This window comes from Helianthus annuus, chromosome 4, assembly GCF_002127325.2.
Source record: "Helianthus annuus cultivar XRQ/B chromosome 4, HanXRQr2.0-SUNRISE, whole genome shotgun sequence".
Classification (NCBI taxonomy): domain Eukaryota; kingdom Viridiplantae; phylum Streptophyta; class Magnoliopsida; order Asterales; family Asteraceae; genus Helianthus; species Helianthus annuus.
In genome coordinates this window covers 114,780,142-114,795,709 of record NC_035436.2, presented here as the reverse complement: position 1 = coordinate 114,795,709, position 15,568 = coordinate 114,780,142, and positions in this window count along the sequence as shown.

The following is a 15,568-nucleotide window of genomic DNA, read 5'->3' as shown; positions in this document are numbered from 1 at the left end:
AACATGTGCGTGCTTGAAATCAGAATTGGGGAGTGTAAGGATATGTGACAACTCGAATTTCCAAGATTTCTATTTCGCATTTATTGCACGTTCATTTATTATTTAGTAGTTTACTTGCACAATTGATTTCTATAGAATTGTACACGTTTCAACTCAATGAAGTGTATTGTGTGATTGTGCATGGTTATGTGTTAATTGTGATAAATTTGTTAAATGCATAAACCTGGTGGTGAAACTGTGAAATTGTTGCGAGATGTGGTGCTTGTGTAAAATGTAATAATTAAGGGTGTGTAGAAGTGATTAGTGAAACTTTAACAACTTAAAACCCTAATCTCCTTCCCTAATCATTCACTAATCATCACAAGAATCAAAACACGTACCCTCACATTCTCTAATCCTCTCTACAACCATCTTCTCATCAATCTTGGCTTCACAAGTTCTTTTGCATCAAGTTGATTACCAATCCATCTAGAAACAATCCAAGGTAATTGTTAATGAATTGTTGTTGTTCTTGATTCTTGATTATGTGATTCCTGTTAGAACCCTAGTTCTTCATATATGATAGTTCTGTGGCTACCGATTGAAATCTGATTGTTGTGAAATAATATTGATCAGTGGTGTAATCGTCTGCTTAATGTCAAGATGCTTTACATGCTATAACTGTTGAATGATAATTGGATGAAAGATGTTGAGATTAGTATTCAAGATCGTATGAAGGTGCTGTTACGTTACGTACATTATGTTTTCTGTGCATCTAGGGTTTGCTTCAAGTTTTGTTGATTGGCCCGACCTTTAACAATAACACATGGTCCGAGTTTTGTCTCCTTATGTTGCCCGAGTTTCTTTGGAACCTATGTTGTCCGAGATTTTTATAAAATACACATGTCCGACCTTTAGGTTAATTCAAGAAGGTCCGAGCTTCCCCATACACATGTATGTCCGAATTTCACTCATAACCTCATGGTCCGAGTTTCCTTAATGCATGCCCTTCGTCCGAGCTTGGTGTCACCCACGTGGTCCGAACTTTGTACAATGTTAGGGAGTCCGACCTTTAAACACTTATGGTCCGAGTTTTGCAAAGAACTCTAGTCCGAGTTTCATGTCATGAATATTGGTCCGAGTTTTAGGCTTTAAACACCTTTGTCCGACTTTTTTTGATCAGGGAGACCCCCCCCACTTTCAGTCCGAGTTTTATGATATCTAGTCCGACTTTTTGTATGATGTTACCTATGGTCCGAGTTTTTGGATAACATGTGTGGTCCGACTTCTTTTGATTGATGAAAGGGAAGTCCGAAGTTCATAGTTTTGTCTGAACTATATATATATGCACAAACAAGGGTCCGACTCTTAGAATAATGTATTTGGGTCAGTAATATAGACACACACATGATAGGGATCTAATATGGTGTAATGTGTCATGCTCACTATGCGATTTTGATGATTCTGCTTATACATGAATATCATGTTGGATGTGTATCGTCCGGAACAAAACAGAAGTGGTTAGGGTTGTTGATAATCAATGGTAGGATTTCGTTATAACAGATTCAGGTGATAACTGTGTTATTGTGTGATATGTACACCTGAGATGTGAATTGCTGTGTTAAATTAGTGTAACCCCGTTAAGCATGTAACCCTAATGGGTTGTAAACGTTGTTAGCTAACTAACTCTGTTAGTTTATTATTTCCGTTACGTCTGTTAACCCTGTCAAAGTATGTTACGAATAACCATGATAGGGCAAACTGTAAATGACACTTACATGGAACATGAATTACATGACTTTGTTTATTTGCTTACGTGATACGTGATGATTTCTTAAGTACATGATGGGACATAGATTGCATGTAAATCTTTACGAACATGAACTGATTTATTACACGTGCATACAATAGGACTTGACTGATCACTTGTGAGTGCATAACCTAGCATACCGAGCAAACCAAGGTGAGTTCACACAGCCAAGGCATGGGGTTCCCGGTTGGGAATGGGATTTGATGAACTATTGTATATACTTCGCTGATAGAACTACGACTAGACTAGCAACACTTATTGAACTGATCTTCGCACACCTGCCAAGGGTTGGCCGCGATATTATGACTGACTTCGCACACCTGCCTTTGGAAGGCCGCGAACTGGAATTTACTAATCTTCGCACACCTGCCTGGTAGGCCGCGATACAGATAAACCTAGTCTAGAATACTCGGGATGAACATCCCCTAATATCTTCGCATACCTGCCTGGGAGGCCGCGATGGAAACTAATACGATACATGACATAACGAACGAACATACTACTACTCACACTATACTATTACTGAACTGTTAAATGTGAACTCGCTCAACTAGTTGTTGATCCTCTGTTACATGCCTTGCAGGTCGTTAGATACATGGAGCTTGCACAGGGAGGAGCAGGTCGTTGTGGAGCATGGATCGTGGATGCCATGTTAAGACATTTAAACATTTGAACTTATGTTACACATTGGGTTTTCATACTTTTGCTTCCGCTATACTTTGAAACTATGATTATGTTTTGAACACCTATCGTATTGAATGATTGGTTTACATTTATTACACTTGATATTAATTACATGTTCGATATGATTGGTGGCTTGATCCTGGTCAGTCACGCTCCCAAGCGGTGGTACTCCGCGTGTGGATTTTGGGGGTGTGACAGATTGGTATCAGAGCCATTGGTTATAGAGAACTTGCTTTTAATATGGGAAAACGTTTTTATTAAAACCAGACTATAACCAGAATAGTGCTCTCAACGATCCACAACGACGATTCACTCCACGTGCAAGACTCGACATCCTAGGTAATAAGGTTTATGTTTATTACCTGCTTGCTAGAATTGCATAGAACTTTGCTCGTAGTATGCTTACATTACTTTGCTCACTACTTGTTACTGCTTGAGAACACCTATATGCCTACACTTTTCTATCATCGCACTACTCGCGAACCATTCATACTTACGCTACCTTTACTGTTTGATCATGTCTGGACGTGTTAACATGACTCAAGCCCAGTTGACGGCTCTTATTAACGAACAAGTTGCTGCGGCACTTGCAGCCTCACAAGCAGGAGGTATAACCTGCTATTCCAGACCTATCCTAGGATGTTAGATCCTACTCTCGTGACCCAACTCTCGCGCTTAACCTTGACCTATCTTTCTCGCGCAACGGGTCAGAACGCATAGCAACCTATCTGCACATTCAAGAACTTCATGGACTGTCGTCCAAGCACATTCAGTGGCACAAAAGGAGCAGTGGGACTACTCCATTGGTTTGGGAAGCTCGAGTCGGTATTCGAGATGCATGAATGCCCTGAGGCTCGCAGGGTCAAGTACGCCACTTGTACTTTGGAAGGAATCGCGCTAACCTGGTGGAACGCGCAAGTTCAGATATTAGGGCTGGCAGCTGCTAACGCCACCCCTTGGAACGAATTCAAAGAACGCATTAAAAGGAAATACTGCACGCGTGATGACATCCACAAGTTGGAAGTGGAGCTTTACCATTTGAAAATGACGGGGTCAGGAAATTGATGCTTATACGAAACGGTCGAACGAACTGGCCATCTTGTGTCCAACCATGGTGGACCCTCCAAGCAAGCGTATCGAATTGTACCTCAAGGGTCTAGCCTCAGAGATTCAGAGCCATGCTACATCGGCTAACCTCGACAATATCCAAGACATTCAGCGTCTTGCTCATCGCCTCGCGGATCAGGCAGTGGAACAGAACAGGCTGCCTAGTTGTATCAGCGCTATTACTACCGCTATCACTTCTGCTACTCCCGCTACTCCTAGTGACAACAAGCGGAAATGGGATGGGTATTCCAGCAAGGGTTCCGCTACCGTTCAGTCTCAAGCACAGCAGCAGCGCAAGAATAGTGATCACCAGAGCCCGAGTCATCCAACTTCTGGTGGTCAGGGGCAGGGTGGATATCGGGGAATTCACCCAAGGTGTAACGAATGCAACAGACACCACGGTGGTTAGTGCAACGAGGGACGTTGCCAGAAGTGCCTCAAGATGGGCCATGAAGCTAAGGATTCAGGAGCCCACGACTTGCAAATCGGAATCGCCAGCAGCAACAGCAAGCAGAAATCCTATGCAAAGAAAAGATTGTTTGCATTCCTCGTTCTGGTCAAGAACCTCTCGAAGTTCAAAGCGACAAAAGTGGTGCTGTGGTTGGCATCACCTCTTTCTAGAAGGCTCAGAAATGTTTGCGGAAGGGCCACACCGCAATTTTGGCTCTCGTTACTGACGCATCAGCGAAAGAAAAGAAGTTGGAAGATCATCCAGTTGTACGCGACTTTCCTCAGGTGTTTCCTAAAGACTTACCTGGTCTACCGCCTCATCGTCAGGACGAATTTCAAATCGAGCTCGCTCCAGGAGCAGCACCCATAGCTCGAGCACTGTATCGCTTAGCTCCATCAGAATCGGAAGAACTATCGACGCAGCTACAAGAAACCTTGGATAAGGGATTTATCCGACCTATCTCTTCGCCTTGGGGAGCTACAAGAACTATTGGATACCAATTATCGGTGAAAAAGAAGGATGGCACCTTCAGGATGTGAAATTGATTACCGTGAACTGAACAAGGTCAAAGTGAAGAACCGTTATCCTCTTCCACGCATTGACGACTTATTCGACCAGTTGCAAAGGTCGAGTTACTATTCCAAGGTTGATCTAAGGTCTGGTTATCATCAGCTGAGAGTCCAGGATGAGGACGTCTCCAAGACAGCATTCAGAACTCGCTACGGCCATTACGAGTTTCTAGTCATGCCTTTCGGGCTTACGAACGCGCCTGCAGTATTAATGGATCTTATGAACAGGGTGTGCAAACCCTATCTTGACAAGTTCGTCATTGTCTTCATCGACGACATTCTGATCTACTCCAAGAGTCAGGAGGAACACGAGCAGCACTTACGTCTTATCTTGGAACTTCTTCGAAAGGAGCAATTGTACGCAAAGTTTTCTAAATGCGACTTCCGGCTTCGAGAAGTCCACTTCTTAGGCCATGTGGTGAACAGGGATGGGATTCATGTCGATCCATCCAAGGTAGATTCGATACGGAACTGGCCTGCACCGCGTACACCGACGGAAATACGCCAATTCTAGGGTTTGGCGGGGTATTACAGACGATTCATTAAAGACTTTTCGAAGATCGCGCAGCCGCTTACTATGCTGACACAGAAAGGTGTCACCTACCGTTGGGGAGATTCACAAGAGACCGCTTTTCAGTACTTGAAGGATAGGCTTTACAGTGCACCTATTCTCTCATTGCCAGAGGGCACCGACGATTTCGTGGTCTATTGTGACGCATCGATACAGGGGCTTGGTTGTGTATTGATGCAGCGTGATAAAGTTATTGCCTACGCTTCGCGGCAACTCAAGGTTCATGAACGGAACTACACGACGCACGATTTAGAGCTGGGAGCTGTTGTTTTCGCGCTTAAGATATGGCGGCACTACCTGTACGGTACCAGGTGCACGATTTACACCGATCACAGGAGTCTCGAGCATATTCTTAAGCAAAAGGATTTGAACATGCGTCAACGGAGATGGGTTGAACTACTGAACGACTACGAATGCGCCATCAAGTACCATCCAGGCAAGGCCAATGTTGTGACTGATGCTCTCAGTCGGAAAGACACTCTACCTAGACGCATACGAGCTTTGCAGCTCACTATATAGTCCAGTCTTCCTGCACAGATACGAACTGCTCAGATAGAAGCATTGAAACCCGAAAACGTCAAGGTTGAAGCCTTACGCGGCTCAAGGCAACGAATGGAACAAAAGGAAGACGGCGCCTACTATGTAACGGGGCGTATTTGGGTCCCACTTTATGGCGGTTTACGAGAGCTTGTGATGGACGAAGCACACAAGTCTCGCTACTCGGTACATCCAGGGTCGGACAAAATGTACCACGACATCAGAACTACTTATTGGTGGCCTAGCATGAAGGCCCACATCACCACCTATGTTGGCAAGTGCTTAACCTGTGCAAGAGTCAAGGTTGAATATCAAAAACCCGCAGGCCTACTTCAGCAACCCAGGATACCACAGTGGAAATGGGAAGAGATTTCCATGGATTTTGTTACAGGCCTACCCAGATCCCAGCGTGGGAATGATACTATATGGGTGATCGTGGATCGACTCACCAAGTCTGCACACTTCCTGGCTATAAAGGAAACGGATAAGTTCTCCACTCTCGCAGACATCTATCTTAAAGAAGTTGTTTCGAGGCACGGGGTGCCCACCTCCATCATTTCGGATCGGGACGCACGATTCACGTCAGAGCTATGGCAAGCGATGCACAAATCTTTTGGCTCACGTTTAGACATGAGCACAGCATATCATCCTCAGACGGATGGGCAGTCTGAGCGAACGATCCAGACTCTTGAAGACATGCTTCGGGCATGTGTTATCGATTTCCGCAACGACTGGGAAAAGCATCTCCCATTAGTGGAGTTTTCGTATAATAACAGTTATCACACCAGCATACAAGCCGCTCCATTCGAGGCATTGTACGGGCGTAAATGTCGGTCACCTCTCTGTTGGGAAGAGGTGGGGGATAGTTAGATTTCAGGACCAGAAATGGTAGTTGACGCTACTGAATGTATTGCACAAATACGACAACGCATGGCGACAGCACGCGACCGTCAGAAAGCATACGCGGATAAGCGAAGGAAACCGTTGGAATTTCAGGTCGGGGACCGGGTTTTACTTAAAGTCTCACCCTGGAAGGGTGTGATTCGTTTTGGTAAACGAGGCAAGCTCAATCCACGGTATGTTGGACCGTTCAAAATCACTGAAAGAATAGGTAAAGTAGCCTACAGACTAAACCTACCAGCTGAACTCGGTGCAGTTCGCAACGTATTTCACGTGTCGAATCTGAAGAAGTGTCTGTCAGATGAGACCCTCATAGTTCCTTTTAAGGAACCCACTATCGACGAGCGGTTGCAGTTCGTCGAGGAGCCAGTTGAAATCACAGACCGAGATGTTAAGGTCCTCAAAAACAAGAGAATCCCTCTTGTTCGAGTTCGTTGGAACTCCCGACGTGGCCTAGAGTACACCTGGGAACGCGAAGACCAGATGACAGAAAAGTACCCCCAGTTATTCGAAACCAATGCAACCACTACTGAGGCTGAAGCTACTACTACTGAATTTCGGGACGAAATTCCAAATCAACGGGGGGATGATGTGACACCCCAGGAAAACCAGTGAACACTACAGCTTACCTAGCTTCCTCAGTGAGTGCGTACCAAATTTCGGGACGAAATTTCTTTTAAGTTGGGGATAATGTGACAACTCGAATTTCCAAGATTTCTATTTCGCATTTATTGCACGTTCATTTATTATTTAGTAGTTTACATGCACAATTGATTTCTATAGAATTGTGCACGTTTCAACTCAATGAAGTGTATTGTGTGATTGTGCATGGTTATGTGTTAATTGTGATAAATTTGTTAAATGCATAAACCTGGTGGTGAAACTGTGAAATTGTTGTGAGATGTGGTGCTTGTGTAAAATGTAATAATTAAGGGTGTGTAGAAGTGATTAGTGAAACTTTAACAACTTAAAACCCTAATCTCCTTCCCTAATCATTCACTAATCATCACAAGAATCAAAACACGTACCCTCACATTCTCTAATCCTCTCTACAACCATCTTCTCATCAATCTTGGCTTCACAAGTTCTTTTGCATCAAGTTGATTACCGATCCATCTAGAAACAATCCAAGGTAATTGTTAATGAATTGTTGTTGTTCCTGATTCTTGATTATGTGATTCCTGTTAGAACCCTAGTTCTTCATATATGATAGTTCTGTGGCTACCGATTGAAATCTGATTGTTGTGAAATAATATTGATCAGTGGTGTAATCGTCTGCTTAATGTCAAGATGCTTTACATGCTATAACTGTTGAATGATAATTGGATGAAAGATGTTGAGATTAGGATTCAAGATCGTATGAAGGTGCTGTTACGTTACGTACATTATGTTTTCTGTGCATCTAGGGTTTGCTTCAAGTTTTGTTGATTGGCCCGACCTTTAACAATAACACATGGTCCGAGTTTTGTCTCCTTATGTTGTCCGAGTTTCTTTGGAACCTATGTTGTCCGAGATTTTTATAAAATACACATGTCCGACCTTTAGGTTAATTCAAGAAGGTCCGAGCTTCCCCATACACATGTATGTCCGAATTTCACTCATAACCTCATGGTCCGAGTTTCCTTAATGCATGCCCTTGGTCCGAGCTTGGTGTCACCCATGTGGTCCGAACTTTGTACAATGTTAGGGAGTCCGACCTTTAAACACTTATGGTTCGAGTTTTGCAAAGAACTCTAGTCCGAGTTTCATGTCATGAATATTGGTCTGAGTTTTAGGCTTTAAACACCTTTGTCCGACTTTTTTTGATCAGGGAGACCCCCCCCACTTTCAGTCCGAGTTTTATGATATCTAGTCCGACTTTTTGTATGATGTTACCTTTGGTCCGAGTTTTTGGATAACATGTGTGGTCCGACTTCTTTTGATTGATGAAAGGGAAGTCCGAAGTTCATAGTTTTGTCTGAACTATATATATATGCACAAACAAGGGTCCGACTCTTAGAATAATGTATTTGGGTCAGTAATATAGACACACACATGATAGGGATCTAATATGTTGTAATGTGTCATGCTCACTATGCGATTTTGATGATTCTGCTTATACATGAATATCATGTTGGATGTGTACGTCTGGAACAAAACAGAAGTGGTTAGGGTTGTTGATAATCAATGGTAGGATTTCGTTATAACAGATTCAGGTGATAACTGTGTTATTGTGTGATATGTACACCTGAGATGTGAATTGTTGTGTTTAATTAGTGTAACCCCGTTAAGCATGTAACCCTAATGGGTTGTAAACGTTGTTAGCTAACTAAGTCTGTTAGTTTATTATTTCTGTTACGTCTGTTAACCCTGTCAAAGTATGTTACGAATAACCATGATAGGGCAAACTGTAAATGACACTTACATGGAACATGAATTACATGACTTTGTTTATTTGCTTACGTGATACGTGATGATTGCTTAAGTACATGATGGGACATAGATTGCATGTAAATCTTTACGAACATGAACTGATTTATTACACGTGCATACAATAGGACTTGACTGATCACTTGTGAGTGCATAACCTAGCATACCGAGCAAACCAAGGTGAGTTCACACAGCCAAGGCATGGGGTTCCCGGGTGGGAATGGGATTTGATGAACTATTGTATATACTTCGCTGATAGAACTACGACTAGACTAGCAACACTTATTGAACTGATCTTCGCACACCTGCCAAGGGTTGGCCGCGATATTATGACTGACTTCGCACACCTGCCTTTGGAAGGCCGCGAACTGGAATTTACTAATTTTCGCACACCTGCCTGGTAGGCCGCGATACAGATAAACCTAGTCTAGAATACTCGGGATGAACATCCCCTAATATCTTTGCATACCTGCCTGGGAGGCCGCGATGGAAACTAATACGATACATGACATAACGAACGAACATACTACTACTCACACTGTACTATTATTGAACTGTTAACTGTGAACTCGCTCAACTAGTTGTTGATCCTCTGTTACATGCCTTGCAGGTCGTTAGATACATGGAGCTTGCACAGGGAGGAGCAGGTCGTTGTGGAGCATGGATCGTGGATGCCATGTTAAGACATTTAAACATTTGAACTTATGTTACACATTGGGTTTTCATACTTTTGCTTCCGCTATACTTTGAAACTATGATTATGTTTTGAACACCTATCGTATTGAATGATTGGTTTACATTTATTACACTTGATATTAATTACATGTTCGATATGATTGGTGGCTTGATCCTGGTCAGTCACGCTCCCAAGCGGTGGTACTCCGCGTGTGGATTTTGGGGGTGTGACAGGATAAATGACATCGGTCAAAATCCAAGACTTCTCCCGTATCATTACTCTTGTCACTGTAGGTCTTAACACATGACAAAACTCCCTGTGGTTTCTGTGCACTGAATTCCATAATTATGTAGGCCTCCATAATTACGTACTTCCTTGCACAGTCCGCACAGTTCATTTCATAATGCGTATGGGAAAAATATCAAACGAATAATCTCTTCAGCTAAACTACCCAAGAGAAATATTTAACAACATCAACGTAGGATGTCTTTAACTAGATTGTCGAACCAGTCTATTTAACTTAGATCGACGTAGGATCTCTTTAACTAGACCACCCGAGGGCCTTTTTAACTATATCAACGCATGATATATTCAACTAGGTTGTCAAACCAATCTCTTTAACTTAGATCGACGTAGGATCTCTTTAACTAGACCACCCGAGGGCCTCTTTAACTATATCAACGCATGATATATTCAACTAGATTGTCAAACCAATCTCTTTAACTTAGATCAACGAATGATCTATTTAACTAAACTACCCACGGGGAATATTTAATTAAACTACCCACGGGGAATATTTAATTAAACTACCCACGGGGAATATTTAACTACATCGATGTAGGATGTCTTTAACTAGATTGTCGAACCAATCTCTTCAACTATATCGACGCATACTGTCCTTAAACTTTGGAATAGTACTTTATAATCCAAGGGACTTAACTACAACGTAGAAGTCCATTAAGGATTTAAGATAGTACCTTCTTGAATATCCTACTACGAATCCCTCATATGAAGGTATGAAAGATTCTACGAGGATTTGGATAGCGAATATCCAGAGTATACAAAAACACAAAATGCATAAATGGAAAGACAAGATGCATAAACACATAGTCACATAACCACAAAATTGTTTATCTAGATCTTTAGTTTGTTAATTTGTTTTGTTGATTACGTACATGCATTTAAAGCACACTAGGAATCCATTTCATGGATTTCATTCGGTACTTTAAACATTAGCAAGAATCTAACTATGAAGATAGAAAGATCTCCTATAAATTCGATTTCATTTTCAAGAAAATGCAAATTTTCGAATTAAGGTACACTAATTTTTGAATATACGGAAATACCCTTAGGTACCCGATTAAGAATTTATAGTGGTACTCTGGGTATTCGTGGAAAACACAAGAGATGATAAAATGGAAAAAATTACGGGGTAGTCTGTCCTTCAAGGAATATGGTCCCTTGATTCTCGGTATTGAAGAGGATACGTTGTTTATACATAACATCACATTTGAACATTGCAATGTAGAATAAAAAGATTTATTTATAAACAACAACAACTGTTTCATGGGCCTTGATCACAAAAGAAAATACTACATAAGGCTTGATTATCTCTAAACAACATTGTCTTCCAGTTGGTTCGATGCTCATCCTTGCACTGGATTCGCATTAGCAATCTTTGGGCAATTTCTCTGGAAATGGCCCATTTCGTTACAGTTGAAGCAAGGACCTAGTGGAAGACGAGCTTGAGCAGGATTTACTTGAGGTTGGTTTGGACCACCTTGGTTTGGGGTAAATCGACAAGCATTTGCCAGGTGACCGAGTCGCCCACACGATGCACATAAACGACACTGTAAGTGAGCTAAGTGGTGTGCGTTACATCTGTCGCATATCGGTGCGGTACCGGCATAAGGTTTCTTTGCAGGAGGTTGAGTTGGTTGGTTGTGGGTGTTTTGGTTGGGTTGAGCAGCAATCGCACAATTTTGCGAAGCCTTACGCTTCTTAGACTTCTCAGGGGATCCAGTCTGTTCATCCATGGTCTTTGATTCCTCGATTGGCTTCTTGTCACCCTTTCGAAAAAGTTTATGCTTTCTGATCTGCGATTCAGTCAAGGTTGCAGATAGCTCAATGGCCTGACGGAGTGTGGTAGGGTTGCTACCAGTGATAATGTCTTGTACCGAGTCGGGCAGGCCGTCGATGTACCTTTCGATAGCCTTGTCGAGTGGGGCGACCATAGTCGGGCAAAGTAGACTCAACTCTTCAAACCTATCAGTATATGCCCTGTGTTTGCCACTATCTTGTTTCAAATCATCAAACTCCTTCTCCAACGCTCGTTGTTCATGACGAGGACAAAACTCCCTCATTATAAGAGCTCTCAGTTCAGCCCATGTCTGTGCTAGAGCAACATCTGCACCACGGTCTCTCATTACCCCATTCCACCATGTAAGAGCCCTCTTCTGAAACACACTCGAAGAAAACTCGACCTTGTGATTATCCGGACACTGCACGTGGCGAAAAGTATTCTTGATGCTCTCGAACCATTGAAGAAGCCCAGTTGCTCCCTCAGAACCACTAAACTTGAGTGGTTTAGCCGAGTTAAAGTTCTTGAAATTGCATGTACCATTGTTGTTGTTGTTGGCTTGGTTCCATTGAGCAAAGAGATTTGGGAATTGAGCAGCCATCTGCTGCGTAATAATTTCTGCCAGCTCGGCAGTTGCTATCTGGTGTTCGCGTCGAGGAGGCATTCTAAAAGAGGAAAACGTGAAAGGAAACAAATAAATTGGTATTGGGTAAGAATAGGATGTTACAATCACCGATCGTAATCACGGTTGATGGTCATTTGTTTGAATCATGAATCAAACAGACAACACCAAGGCTGAATCAAAGCAAATAGATCCTCATAGTGTATCGCGAAGACATGCTCGCCTATAAGTGGACACTCACCCCAAGAGTTCCAGGTAAGAGTGACTGGTCCGATTATGTGGATTTGTACGAACACTCTAACCTTAGACAGAAAACCCAGGGTACAGGCATTCACTCTTCCATTTCGCACGTGTTCACACTATTTAGGACCCAAAATTTTGACGAGAGTTTTGAAAATTCAAAGGGGTTCAAAACCTTACAATAGGGGGTTCAAAACCTAGTAATCAATCATCCTAGAACAGATGATTAGTTTTCGAAGCGGTTTTGAAATTTATGTTCTTGTTGTGGTCGTCGCCTAAGGATAGTTGACGGTGTTTTTTTATGACTAAACGCAAGTGAACTCGCGTTAGGGTCCTAGGAAGGTTATAGACTAGGTCAAAGCATTACTAATAACCTAATTCCCTATAACCATTGGCTCTGATACCAACTTTTCTGTCACACCCCGACCACGTAGAACATACAAAACGTGGCGGAAACGTCGGGGAGTGTTGTAACAGAATCAATTGTTTCAAATCCATGGCAAATGAAGTTTCGTTTTATTAATCAAATATGAAAGTATACATTGTTTAAACAAGAATTAAAGAGTACATAACATTAATTAACTAGTTCTTGTCTCGTTTTAAGTCACTAAGGCACGGGTCCGCCTAAGTATGTCTTGATAAGTCCTATGCATCATTTCCTGAAAACACATGTGAAAGTAGGTACGTCAGCATAAAAATGCCTGTGAGATACATAGGTTTTGTGAAAGTGGGATTCATGACTTGAGTTTTAAAGAAATGTTTAATAACAGTCAGTCATGAATCTTGTAATTTGTCTTGCTTTGTAAACCATTTGAAAAACGATAATATCAGGTGATATGTATAAATAAGAAGACACTGTATGGTTAAACGGATAACCATGTAAAATGTGTTTGTATAAGATAAGTCATTTGTAAAACAATGTCTCGTGAAAAGTGTGTTATTTGTATAAAATGTCATATGTCTAAACTGAAATGATTTAGATAACGCTAAGATATGTAATATTATACAAACATTTATATATAGGAAGTACCAGCGGCGTATCCACCATGTTTGCATCATATTACATACTCCACGTTACTCAAACCATTTACCCAAACCATCCACCATGTAAGATTGTTCTTGTATAACTCAATTGTTTATTATGTAAACCATGTCAAATGTCTATGCTCAATGTAAATCATGTAATGTGTATCCCAAAATGTATCATGTACGGTAAGCGAAATGTATCAGCTTAAACCATATGTAAAATGCACAAAACAAGTTGTTGAAGTAAAACGTGGTTTAAATCAACGTTATGTTCTGTGGAAAATGCATGCTCTATAGATATTAACATTTGTGCGGTATTGTGAAATATGCATACAGCCAAGCCTTGAGACAGTGGCGACGAACCCTTAAACAAATTAAAGGTTTATCTAAGTTATCTATATCGAATTCGGTCATTCCTTCCAATCCTATCAAACCCAGGATTTCAGAAACGGGAGTTGTGAATTCCTATGGTACCACTACCTACTAACGAACGGCGTAGCTAATGTTAATGAATGTATTGTCCCATGTTAAACAAACCAAATGTCATAACAAAATGAAGGCATGTGATGTAAACAATTGTACTAAGTATGCTAAGTAAACATATGAAGCAGAAATGTTCATGTAAATCAATGTGCCCATATGCTGAGTAAACATATGCAGCAGAAATGTTCATGTAAATCAATGTGTTCATATGCTGAGTAAACATATGCAACCGAAATGTTCATGTAAATCAATGTGTCCATATGCTGAGTAAACATATGCAACAGAAATGTTCATGTAAATCAATGTGTCCATATGCTGAGTAAACCTATGCAACAGAAATGTAATGTAAATCAATGTACTAAGTACGCACACAATGGGCATACAAAGCGTGAAATGTAATGAAATCGTGTACTATAATGTACTAACAATATAGCTGGCATATGATGTGAAAACATGGAAAGCATGAATGTAACAGATAGGCACATGCGTTTCACCCCAAAACAGTTTGGAAAATAGTAAAAGAGGGGTTCAATGTACTCACCTGAGATTGCTTTGAGTTCTTGTATAATAACCAGATAATGCTAAAGATCACGGGATATCAAACGGCACCTAATAGGTAGCTATGTTAATATACCAGACCAAATCGGAAGGATCAGATAGTATGCGGGTTTGTAAACCAAACGAGTATGGAGACTCGTGTAATATGGTTTAACAAAGCCAACATACTAAAATGAAACCTAACCTAAGTGCTTGCGACTCATTACGACCTGTTTAGGTAGCTTATGTCACCTTAACGCGTCGTTCGCGTAGAACGCGTTTGGAACGCCTAACATCGTGACCACAAGGTATAACCTCGGAAGGTTACGGCCATGGTCACCTAATGTGTTTGGTCGGATCCTAAAGATCGACCAAATGGGTCGGGTTCGAAAGTATAAGCGATGGTTTAGATCGCTTACCTTACGACCCTATATAAGCACTAAACTAAAAGTGACGAGCTAAGCATGTTAGAACATGCTTAAGTAAGTTTAGAAAACAGGTTTGGCATCAAAACAAACGGCTTTGATGCTCACGAGTAGTTTGGTTACAAAATATGCAAGAATGCACATTTTGGCCGAAACTACGACTCGTCACTGAGCCTAGATAACGTGGTAATCAGTAGGTATAGTCACTACGGACTATAACCATCGTGATCACGCTCACGTTATGAAGTTCCAAGAACTTCGTATTGACCATAGGCTGGTCAACGCAGAAAGTCAACAAAACGTTGACTTTCGGACTCGAAAAGCGAATAAAAGAACGAAAGAATACTTACGGAGGGTCCCCGAATGCTAATCTAGATCAAAATAGCTCAGGTATGAAACAAAGGTTCCAACTTAGAGCTTAGATCAGATTCTTGTGGGTTTTTGGAACAAAAGGGGGGGTAT